The sequence below is a fragment of the Aplidium turbinatum genome, chromosome 6, assembly GCF_918807975.1.
Source record: "Aplidium turbinatum chromosome 6, kaAplTurb1.1, whole genome shotgun sequence".
NCBI lineage: Eukaryota > Metazoa > Chordata > Ascidiacea > Aplousobranchia > Polyclinidae > Aplidium > Aplidium turbinatum.
This window is the reverse complement of record NC_137477.1, coordinates 486,812-500,155: the sequence shown is the minus strand read 5'-3', so window position 1 is coordinate 500,155 and position 13,344 is coordinate 486,812.

Below are 13,344 nucleotides of genomic sequence, written 5' to 3'. Positions count from 1 at the left end.
CATGCACAAATTCCATTTAAATTTATTACCAGAAACAGAATGTGATATCTTCCGCAGACTATCGGAATGCCACTCACACAATACTCGCCAATCATCCAGTAGTAACTATTTTGTATCAAGGGTGCGTACTGAATTGGGTAAAAAGCAGATGTTAATCAGGGGTCCTAAAATATGGCATGAGGTTCCAGGTGATCTCAAAGGTCTTTCTCCAACTTCTTTTAAAAGAAAATTTAAACGCTACCTTCTTGATTTAAACGACACTGTATAAATAATAACTGTTTTGTCTATATATAATTACATTATTCTATTTGCTCAATGCTCACCTCTTTGGTATACGTTACTTTTGATTTTTTACTGATTAAAATTGTCAATTGATATCTCTTAAACTCCACAATTAATTCATGCAGTAGCCTAGCACGGTAGTAAACCTGCTTAGGTTTTTAGTTTTTTTTTTTTTGCTTAATAAAACCGTGTGTATCTATATCAGCAAATGCTTGATTTTTTGTATGATTGTTTGTGTATGTTATTTAGACCTACATCAGCTAGCTTGAGGTGGCTGCTGACTAGATGACCGCTTGGTCTTTTCGCAGTCTCCTCGTCATATGACACACAGCAGATTATTGTATATTTTGTATTCTTTCCATGTTTGTGTTTGTGACAAATAAATAAACTGACTGACTGACTGATACAACAGCGGGAGGTCTCCCTCAGAAAAATTATATTTGATGTGGTGCATTCTGAGCGTATTTTGTAGCTCTAAGTTGTGATAAAAGTTTAAGATAAAACTGGCTTATTTAAGAGCTTCGCAAATGTGTAATATTTTGAAGGGGACGATCAACAAACAAATGTGAATAACACGTTCTAAGTTATAAAAGAGAAAACGCTTGTTTTATTTTTTCATTACCTACTCCACAAAAAATTCTTTCGTGGCCTATGTCACTTTACATTTTGAATGTAGATACGTCGCTTATTGCATGGCATTAAATTCAAGCAGTTTTTTTCCAAGGATGGGAAGTAGACCTATCCTAAACAATAGGTCTATCAGTTTTTCTAATGCATTTCTATGTGCGTTCTTCTGTAACTAAGGGCGGAATTCAGATTTGAGTCTCAAAATAAGTCAGGCTTTTGCTTAAGTCAGACTTATATAGGCCAGGCTTATACGAGATGCTTATTTGCAATGCAGAATCTTGACTTGCGCGCAACTTATATCAGACTGTATTAAGCCTCTGTTTTTTCGCGCGAAAATGAAATTGCTATAGCAACTCTTCGGTTGAGGTAATGAAGCGTAAAACTGAAGGCTGTATAGCTGAGCTACATTCATGCTGAATCAGCAAATAAGGCAATGTTGTGCTTTAAACTCCCAACTAGAAAAATGTAGGTCCTTTCTTTGTGATGTTGAAATACGTTATAGTTGCATCAGTAAGTCGTTCGTTAACTGTCGTAGATGCCAAGTAATCCATGGCGCAACAGATCTGGCACAAAAAGTACATTCACAAGCAAGTAATACTCATTTTACAATGAAACAACGTGAAACAACGTTATGCCAATATGCACATGGCTTTCGTTTACAATAATTCATCAATTCGAAAGAATCAGGCAACTCAAGTTATTTTTGATGCCTAAATAGGAAAGTTTTGACTTCGCTTGCACATTTTTATATTTACAAAAGTGATGTTACAAGCAATATTAACCTTAAACTTCCTGAAGCCCAAACAATATTATGTTGAGGCCAAATGAAAGATTATAATTAGGCTAAAAGCGAAAAGCAGAAATTGTTATATTGCAAAATGTGCAGTATAGCTTACATGACCTTAAAAAGGCACTATTGCCCCCTGCCCTCCACATTCCACACAAAAATTGAAGCCAGGGGGCACCCATCCCATAGGCGCCGACTTTTCAAAAAACTTTTGGGGGCAAGAAAGGTGATGACGTCATGACTATAACGCTATTTCACTTAATTAAAATATTCTTTGATTAAGCTTACTGTCTTGTTTATATTAACACCTAGGTCGCAAACCGAATTTATTAGAATTTCTGCTTGAAACGAATATAGTTTTACGCATGCAGTAGGCCTACGCCTAGTAGTAAAAAAATTAATATCGTTAGCTCATAATGGGAATATTTGGAAAACAAGCCGATTTATTTCCTTTTCGTGCGAGTGAATAACAACGAACAAGACAGTGAAGTCATCGAGATAAAGCGCAAAATATCATGATCTCAAGCAGAATGGAAACCCGCTATCAGTTTTATTAACCCCATTTCGCTCGTTTTGCTAATTACTTGCCTTCAAAGCGTTAACCACGCGAAGTGTTTTCTGTTTTTTATCGAAAGTCTTTATAGTCTTTCATCTTATCGAATACCGTATATACTAGAGTAACGAGTATAGGTAGAGATGTTCGCACTTTGCAAACGATTTTCACCTCAAAAAGACAGGTTCAAAGTCGGTCTTGGTTTAACTTATACAAGGGACAAGCTGTTGTCTCCAGCTCGGCAGTTTTCAAAATGAACGCATTTTGCTGTGCCAAAATCATTGCTGACGGAGATTGCTGAGTGTGAAATAGCGTCGGCCGAAGTAAAAATTTTGAATACGTTTTTTTAATGATTTCTTGTCAATTCTAAAGTTTATGCACTTGTTGAGCAATATACAAAGCTCACGAGATAAAACAGCAGAAAGAGCTGTTTTAAGAGATTTTATTTTTATTTTTGCGTGTAGGATATAATTGTTTTTATTACGTAACATGCGATGATCGTTGAAGTCGATGTCAAACCTTAGCGGCCGCATAAAACAATGATGTCAGGTTAGCTAGGTGATAATAGCGGTAAGAGACGTTGTTAATGCAAGCAATATCTGCCACCTTTTCTTTTATCGGTTTTCGATTTAATTCTCACACTTTGCAAACAAAACAATGCATTTTGTATCAAAAGAGTCTCGTGCTTTTGCACCAGATGGTCTATTTAAAAAAAAATGCTGTAACAAACCTCCTACTTTTAATACCTCCAGTATTAGCCAAACACTTTTTCTTTCAACTGAGGCTTAAACCACCTCCGCAGGTGGCTTATAGCTTTCGGCTTATAAGCCGAGTATAAGCCTTGCTAAAGCATAAGTCTGTTTTCTGAATCGCAAAATCGACGCTTAAGACAGACGTTTGTTCAAACAGACTTAAGCCGCCTTAAAGGCCTACTAAATGAAATTTTCAAACGCGAATTAAGCATTCAAATACGTAAACTGAACATTCAAGAATACATTTTTTTAAAAATTACCGAAAAAAATTGGTTTTCAATGGCGCTGGCAAGGCCCAAAGTCCAATGTTTCATTTATTTTTTATTTTTTTCAAAATGACCAAAAAGTGGAAACACTGCTCGAGAATACGTCACAACAGACGAGAGCGAGAGCTCCAACAATGAGCAATATTAAAAGTTCGGACGCGTTGCGTTTCAAGAAGTTTTGCAGGATCGTTTTACACGTTTTTTAAGTTTCTAGGATATTACGTTGAGTAATAGTAGCAATGTTACGAGAAAGGTGAGGTACGGTAGTATAAATGTAGTAGCATTGCTAAAAATTAAATGTCCATAAAATCAATACTGCATAACCATTTTACATCAAACACAAGGATTCCACTGATGATGATGCTGATTCCACTACTGGTTCTGATAATTGATATTGTTTATTTGTTTTGTTTATATTAAATTGTTGCTATCCTTTGTTTGTTTGTTAGGCTACATGATAAAGTATCAACGATAGACAACGTTGTATCAACGTTGCGATGATGCAGTTGTGTTGTTAGCAAAGGGTTGGGGAGTGTCCTCTGGTTTGTTTATGTTCAACTTGAGGCCGAAAGACATCAACAAAACAAAAATAAGTTTGTTTCTTGAACTTATTAATTTTTATCAAATAATTTCAGTAAAGAATTCAAATCAAGTTATTTGTTTACAGTGTTGCCATGTGAGATAATTAGTTTTTTTAATTATTAATTTCAATATAGAACTTGAGTTGAGAAAGTAGCTGCCGAGATGAGCCGCGTTGTAGGGAACGTCAAATCAGTTGATTTGTTAACAGTGTTGCTGGATTAAATTATTACTTTAAATTTAAATCAAACACCTGCTTGCGGAAACCCTAAATACCAATCATCAGGGTTGCCCGTTCCATTTAGACTAGTTTTTCCGGTGAAGGTAAAGATCGTGATTCGATAACCCCTTTAAATGTTCCCAAGTGCCAACAATGCCTAAGAAGTTTAAAGGGTTGCCAGTTCTGCGGGTTTTACCTGAAAGTTAGATTAGTTTTGCTTTGTAGTCGCGGAAAAATTATGCCAGCTACGAGTTATGGTATTGTTGATTTCTTTAGTTTCTTTCCATTTGAAACCGACTTTTAATAGTTTAGTATTGTATCTACTTGAAATGATCCTGCAGCACTGACAATGGGTAACAAAAGACATATTATAGAATCACAATTTCTGTAACAAACCACCCACCGTAACACTTAAACTCGCCACCAGAACCAAGCAACTTGCTCCTCGCTAGCCTAGCTATAGAGTGAAACGACAAGAGTGATATAAAGCACAGTTTTGCCTCGCAAAAGTAGGCACACGTAACGAAATGAGCAACTAGGAATTAAAAAGAGGCATTTGTGCATCTTCCAGTTTGTAAAGCGAAACTACACTTACGAGAGCTCGATTATTACACCAGATGAAGGACTCTGTGGGTGAGCTACTGGTTAAAGATGGGTATCGGCCTGTGTTGACTTTGATGATGATCGCATTTACCTCAAGAACAAGTATCGATGTTTAAAAGACGTTATTGATTTATTATATGGAAAATCCTTTGACGTGTTTTGGGTTTTTATCCTTGGACTGACAAAGCCTCCGATAGTTTTTCGTCGCAATTTCGCGCGTACTTGTAGAAGCTTTTGACGCAGGGCCGATTGTTGAAGTGTTGTTTCCGGGAAATATTCCATTTACTGGGTGCCGCTGAATGGAGAGCCAAACCAGCTTGATCTTGAGTCGGGAACGTAATCACTGAGCTAACGGGGCGTTAATTATTTGATGTCATTTTATAATAAATTGATGTTATTTGTTGATCATGGATTAATGTTCGGTGACTTAAACCGTTGGGAAAGCAACTTGGAAACATGCTGCAGCAAGGTAGTAGGCACGAAGGGCGTAACCGTCGGGCGAAGCCCGAAGGCGTGTTGCCGAAAGCAACACTTCCAGCAGGGGGGCCTCCCCCAGAAATTTTTGAAAAACACTTCCAATTTGGTGCGCTCTGAGAGCATTTCCAAAACAAATCAAAAATAAAAATCTGTCAAATTGTGCTTCGCCTATGTGCTTCAAGTGGTTCTTGGCCTACCAGCTAACAAGTCACGTCTTTTATTATTTATGGTCACAGCGGTAAACCATAATCGCTTCGTGGGAAAATTGTAACATAAAGTTCCCGGATCCGTTCGTCTGTATGTAATGACCGAAAAGGAAACACTCTTCAGGAAACCTCTATTCGAGAATTGTATTTCTGTAAAAATAGCCTCAAAGCTGTCGAAAATGGAATGCAACGCCGTACACCACTAAAACTTGTCACTACAGAACAGATTACTTAGATAAAAGACGGAAAATTTCTCCAGCTAGCAAGCACCAAGCAAACAGTTAAATATGCGACTGACTTCCAACAAACAATTTTACGAATGACTAGAATAATTTGCGATATCTCAAATGCACGTAGACAGTAACTGTGACGCAATAATGAAAGACATTGTCACGCAATTCAAACCGGTGTTCAAAGGTAGTGATGCAATATTTCATCAGGTCTTACGACCGATGGTGCAATATTTGGACATTTTCTAGCAATTTCCATGACGTAAGATGCCAGCTAGGTTAAGTAGACCATAACGGTTTTTATATGACGTTTGATTTGGTGAACGATTGGCTGGAACAGCCTATGTCGTGATCATACATCCATTTAATGTTTAGAAGTCATGAACAATCTTAATTTTAACGTTGCAGGACCAAAATCCTGTGTTAGACATGGAATAATAGTTGTCTAAATGTTTAATTCGTCATGAATGTTCATTCTCAGATATTCAGTTAAGCCTACACTACAAAAACTAACACTTAGGCCTAAACATTACAACCGCAAGCAATTTGTACAAAAAGCTGGATAAGTTTGCCTCCTTCGTATAGAAGCTTAACAAACTAAATATTGCATCCGCACCTGAACGTTCATTGGCGAAGTAACGTTATATCAACGCTGTAAAAAGGGCAAAGGCATGGCTATGAAAGCTAGTAGGCTAAAGTACATGGCGAGGAGACATCAAAAAACAGCAACAAGCTCTTTGGCATTATGATGCTGTGCGTGTACCGTGACGAGAGACCATTCTGACGAGTTAGTCTAGTCGCTCTAGCGAATGTTCGCATTGATGTCACTGAGAAAGCACAACTAACCTACCATAACCATAACACATCTGATTGGCTAAGCAGCTGGTGACGTTTTGCAAAACGAGTGAGGATTGGATGAAACGAAGGCGTTTTTTGACATTTTTGAATCTGGGAAAGCAACTTTGATAGTTGATTTCCCTGGAGCCTCAGTGATTGTTTCTGACAGAAGCGTTTGCTTCAATAGGCAAGACATGCGGTTTGGTGAGGACTTAGACTACTCACAAGCGTTACGAGTAATTCTAGTCACGAATACAGTAATTTTCAAGTTAAAATAGACGTGATAAAAATAATAAGAAGTTAAACCTAGAATTCAGTCATTATATTTTGCATAGTTTTTGCTAAGGTAAGCACTGCTTTCCTTGCTTTCCCTCACCGATCGTCACTGGGATTACCAGAGGTGAGCAGTAGCACGCTACTTTTGTAGTGCCGCTGCTTTTTTGATACAAGTAACGGTAGCGCCACTAGGATTACTGTTTTGTTGGAGTAGCGACTGCAGTAGCCGTGCTACTTTTTTTCCAAGGTAGCAGAGAGGCGCTACATTTCTTTCAGTTGCACTCCCGCTACCGACTGCTTTCCAAATTTACAGTTTAAAAAATGACTCATTTTTGAAATATTTTGATTTAAAACATCAAACCAGAAATCATTCGATTATTGTCGGAAACATCAAGTGACGTTGATACCAAGAAGAGTGTCCTCCACACCAGTCACGACTCCGAGGATTAATTTTTGGTGTGCTGATGCCGTCGCACGAAATGCCGGTACCGGTACGGAAAAAAGTCAATTGTGGAAACCTTTTTTTTCAGACAATACATCATTCCCTTAATCCCTTTCCTTTCAATGCCGAGGTGTAGAGATTTTTCTTCGTTGGAAAAGATTACACGCATTCTAAATTGCTTGTGTCTTTAAGATAAGAGATGTGGAAATTTCACCTAGAACCGGAACTTGTTTTTTATAACGACTTTGAAATGGCAGTGTAAACTTTTCAAGGTCATTTCGACGTCGCAAAGTGCTTTCTGTGTCAAACAAAAGTAGCGCGTGCTATTTTAATTACTAAATCATACGCATATAATTTTTATTGAAGATGAGGATTGAAAGCCGGAAACCACTTTACGTTTAACAAAACCATGGTACCGGTAACCAATTTTAACTTTACGGCCGAAACAAAACTTCTGACATGACAACAGTGCAGCTGCTGATCTGATAAAGAACGATCGTAACAATCTTGATCAGGCCAGTTGATCACGCGCGACCAGCGTGCTCAAATGAATAATAAAGGATGGTAATTTGAAACATTCGTAACATACAAACGTACGGAAAATGTGTCGGAATTCTACAGACACCACCACAAGAAAGCAGACCGGGGTCTGGCTTCTGACAAAACCTTCATGAGGAAACGAAAGGGGCCAAAAAATGGACTGGCCAGAAACTTTTACAGACTTCAAACCTAACAGGACAGGTAGCTCTAAGCGACAAGAACTATGTCTGGTTAGGAACGATGAATGATGCGAGAAATTCCACACAAGCCATAAGAAAAACGTAGAAGGAGCGGCATTAGCCTAATAATTAATGCAACGACGCGGGAAAAGGACACAAAAATACATCTAGGGGCGTAAATGGGTTGGTTCACTTTTGCACGGCACTAACGCTAAGCAGTTCCTCTGTTTTCAACTGGCAGGCCAGCTTCGGCAAATGAGAAACGCAGAGGTCTCGTACAGTAGGAGATCCACCAGACATCATGAATATCTGCACAATAATAAAGCGATTATAAAGTTGCAAGAGTGTTACAATAGCAGTGGGCAAAGATGAATCACAAAGGTGATGGGGTCAGGACAGGAAGACCTCATGAAGGGGTTGCTGTTCTTTGGAATAAATCTTCATATATATCCTTAGTAAAAAATTATTATCAAAACATTATTGTTCAGTTCAGTTGTTTTTTATTTCTGACCATCATATCAAAAACAATACACGTCAACATAGCAAAGGTCGAAAAAAAGGGAGAAGCGACAAAACGCAAACGTTAAAACGTGTTTGTGACCGAAGTAAGTTATTGAGTTGAGAAATTTGGCACGGTCGCAACGCCTTCAGAACAATTTAAGATATAAAGGGAAAATAAAAAAAAGAAACTGTTACAAAAAAAATGAAATAAATAAACAACATAAGCTTATATTTAGGCTAGGCCTATAGCCTATAGCTTTATTAGCCCAAATAGCTTTAGCTGATAGGCTATTTAAGATTTGTATGGACAGTTGCTATGAAGATCGGCCATGGTGCGTTATCAAGAGTGCTGATGGTCGTGGAGGGAACACGTCTTGATGCGTTTAGCTTATAGCAAAGAAGAGCAAGGCAGGCAAAGAAAACCCCACAAAGAAATTTTACCACGGGGAAAACCATTTCAAGCGCAACGCACCAGGCCTTGCAGGACTCACAAAGTAGTTACAAATACAACTTAGCGATACGAATCAATGACGAAAACAAATAAAAAAAACTAGCAAAAACAACATCATCATTTTGTGGAAATTCAATTATACCCAGAGAAGTAATGTCTTGAAGATATCAAGCGTGCTTTGATATAAAGTTGCGTTGATAAAGCGATAATTTTATAGGTAGCCACTATAACAAGTAGAAATTCTGCCACTGCGAATGACTACAATGCAACCGCCAACCAATCACAACATGTTATAAGAGGCTACCGTCCAATTGTGACCTTTCTAGCACTCAGCCAGAGAGTTAATGCTTGTTTAGAACTTTATTTGGTAATTACAGAAGAAAAAGGGCAATAGTAGTGGTGGGAATCGAAACCGCGTCAATGAAATAACTACTTTCTAGCCCTAACCCCTAAGCCAACCAGCTGACAGAAAATCCATCACTTGATTTGCTTTGTATCATCTTCTTTTCGCTCTTTTCCACGTCATAGAAAACGTAGCTTATGATTGGTTGGCGGTGCATTCTAGTCATTTGCAGTGGCAGAATTTTTCCTTGTTAAAGTGGCTACCAATTTTATACTTCAGTCAGCTAAACTCGTCCCCTCCACACCGATCCAACGTTAGCAAACGATGGATCGGCCAATGGCAGCAGTGGCCGAGTGGTTAGCGCGTTGGGCTCGCAGTCGAGAGCCTGCATGTTCGACTCCAGCCACCCGCACATGCTGTTGTTTCTCTGGGCAAGAAACTTTACGATAATTGCCTCTACCCAGTGATCGATTTCCAGTAATGGGTAGTACCAAATTTAATTCATAAGTAGAGTTGTCTACTCAGTAGACAACCGGAAACAGACATTGCAGTAGGCTGCAGCGTGGGTCAGGTGTACGTCGGAAGGCGTACACCGATGCATAGCGCTCAAGTCCGCTTTCCCGCAATGCAGGATAAAAATAATAAAACAAACAAACAAACAATTAATACAAAAATGACAGGCATCGCTAGCTGGGATGTAGTAGTGGCATGTCACAGTAATATGAGAAATTTGGGTTACTATATGTTTTACACGTTAAACCATATAATAGAAGTGAAAAAAAAATTCGACATATTACGTTAGAAAAAATAGATAAACAAACAGACAATAGCATGACGATCTAGTCCAAGATATTGATATAAAACAACTGGTTGGAGCACATGGCCACCGCTTCATCGAAAGATGGCGATTGGTCAAAGAGGATGGAAAAACTTCTGCAGACTCTGTAGAACTTCTGTGGACAAAAAACACAAGAACCAGAAAGCCAGTAGGAGTATTTACAACCTTACTATTTTGCTAATAAATCTACACACATTGGCCTATCACTGCTGGGCAAAAAAATATATACCGTATATATTAGTAAGTTTGGTGTATGTTATACTTAGATAGGATTATTTCAAGGAAGATTTAGCTTGTTCATTTTTGATTTAAAGCCTTTTATAGTTTTGCATTCATTTCTTATAGTAGGGGAAAGCTTGTTCCAAACTGTTGGCCCCATGTACCGTATTGATTGTTTGCAAGTGTTAATTCTGCAATATATAGGAATATAAGGAGAGTTACTTCTTGTTGTTAGGCTACTTGATTGTTTACACATAATTATATCATTGAATGTTGTGGGAAGTAGCTTTTTTGAATATTTAAACATGAGAGTTGCAATCTCTGTATTTTTCATGTGGTAAATTGGAATTCAAGTAGACATGAATGACAAATCTATCTGTTTTAAAAACATTTTCATGTCATGTTGTTGTACAGCAAACAGAGAAGAATTTCAAAACCATTTGGGAAAATTGAGTGCTCTATGCCTTCAACTTAATAGTTGTAACATAATGCCTAATAGGAAATTTTCACGCCAGCCAAGCAAATCAGTTTGGGAATACGTTAGACAAATTTTGTCAGGACAATGACTTTGTTTATCTCTGACCAAGCCTTCTTACTGCAGCCTACAAGCCCTACATGCTAATAGCCCACTTTCACTTATGCAAGTGAAGCACATGGCACAACCAATTGGATTGACTAGTGACCATTGCTTAAGTCCAAAATCAGTCCAGTATACAAATCAGGCAATGAAGGTTCTACAAAGGTGCACATAACCTCTGACCATAAACCCTTTGCAGTGACTTCTACTTGTGAAAACCTCCCAAGAATAGAAACTGTGGGTGTTTGCTTAATGAACCTAATAAGATTCAATGGCAATGTCTTTCTCAGCAATAAAAAAAGACCATAGAAGTGCAAGAAAGTATTTTCCTTCACAAGTCGTTGTACCATCCAATATCATTAACTGCAAAGACCTCAATTGTAGTAATAATCATCATCAATGAGTTGAAAAGTTTTATTATACATGCTTCTTCTCTCGTTTGACTTGTAGTAGCTTAGATTGGCAATGCTCTACATATGTCACCAAATCCATTTTCCCAGTCAATTAACAAAAGATGCAAATTAGAAATCCCAGCATGGATATCAGCATATATATTCGGATATCCGTTACAGTTGGTGAATTAATCTGAAAGTGACGTAATTAGACACAACGCTGCTTGTGATGACGCTACAATGGCAGCGATAGTTTCCTCATAGTTGATGACAAGTAGTCCGAACACAAAGGAATCCACCCCCAACCTCCAATGTGGCCTCATGCTCCGCTGCCAACCTCTTCAGTTCATCTGATGCCTTGGTAACCGCTGCCATGGTCTCCTCCAGTGTCTTCTCGATCATTTTTGTCTGGTTTACGTTGTCTGCGGAACGTTTCAATTAGTAAGAAGCTGAGAGGTTGTCTTGATGATAGAACGACTAGATGTGGAATCGAACCCACATCATGGTGTCTATGAACAACAACATTGTAGCCTACTGACTATTTCGTCGTCACCTGAAGTTACTTTCCTTAAAATTTTGTTAGAAAAATAACTTACAGAGTTCAAAGAACCGAAGTAGAGAGGTAGCCCAACAGTGCCCAGTTTGTCTGAATTTTTCCTCAGAAACTTGTCAATAATATAATTTTTTCTACCTGATTTCTTTGTACTTTTGTTGTGCTATCTATTGAAAGTTTAGTTTGAGTTGTACGATAAGCAGTATTTGTATAATGACAATATAAAAATGCTTCCAAAGTCTGTGCACTGTAGGTGTAGGATACCGGTGTCTTACACTGCCCATGTACAGTTCTTACTGTGCCCACTAGCAATTTCTTGCGGTAATATTGTCGAACAAGCACTATACCTTGCAGCTTAACTGCTTTAATCTCTTCTTTGGGACGTATAAGAATATTAGAATTTTATGAGACTTCGACTGATTTCTTTTCATCCGTTTAATGTTGTTGCCTACTTTTTGTTGTAGCTTTCAACCCACATAGTGTTGAACCCACATAGTGCTTAAATTGCATTTACGAAATCACTAAAGTTCAAATTAAATTTTGTTAAGTAAAAACAAAACATCTTGTTTTGTGAATTCAAACAGAAATATGAATAACATGTCCATTAAACATCAAAGTAACGTAGTTTTACGTTGTTATCAGTTTGTGTACCACCAAAACATATGACTACCATAATAGCTCTATTCATTGCAAACAAACCCATACAAAGCCAAAGAATATGAACCAAAACATTCCATTTGCTTCCGCAAAACACCAAGCCAAGTGTAATTGTGAGTACGCTTTGACTTGTTTAGCATGAAACGTAGATGTAACGTTGTTTGAAGGGAAAGTTTGAACAAACGCAGAATCAAGCAGTTGCAGCAGCAAATGAATTGCGTGAGAAGGATGAAAAGTATTTCTGCTTCACTGCAATGGCTTAGAACCAATTTTACGGTTCAGTTATTTGTTATAAGACGAAATCAAGTCAGCTTTTAAAAAATCTCTTTGGAGCCTTCCAGCAATGAGACAAGAGCATCGCGACGTGAACGTTACGTCACTGCTGTCGGGAATATATTCACAACAGCAATGACGTCACGTTTGCGTCAACGATTGCTGGAAGAGCTGCAAGCCACATTTGCATGAGTTAAAACCATGCTTTGATATCCTTGTAAATTCATTCAATCACGGCCTGATTCAATGTTAATTTAGTCCGTGCTATGGCTGGCCACTGGCCAGTTTGTTAACTGTTTGTTACAGGCACGTGTGCTTTAGAAATGGAACTGAATGAAATGCAAGACATGGCTCTAAAAAAATTTACTTAATGCCACAATAGAATTAAGTTTGGAAGAAAGGTTCTAAAGTGTAAAAGATATTTCTGTAATTAGCTGGATATATTGTTGTAAATCTTTATTTTCTGAAATGAAGTTTGTAAAATCATGACATCCTGTAGTCCTAACAAATGAATGCTCGGAAGAATTGATTCGTAATTGATTATTGTTTACAACATAGAACAACCCATTCAGTTTGGTGGTGGTATAGGAGCAGACAATTCGAATAGAATCATTTAGGTGAAGATCGGGTGTAACATCAGGCGACTCGCACCGTTAGACGATCTTATATCAGGGGTGTTGCAAA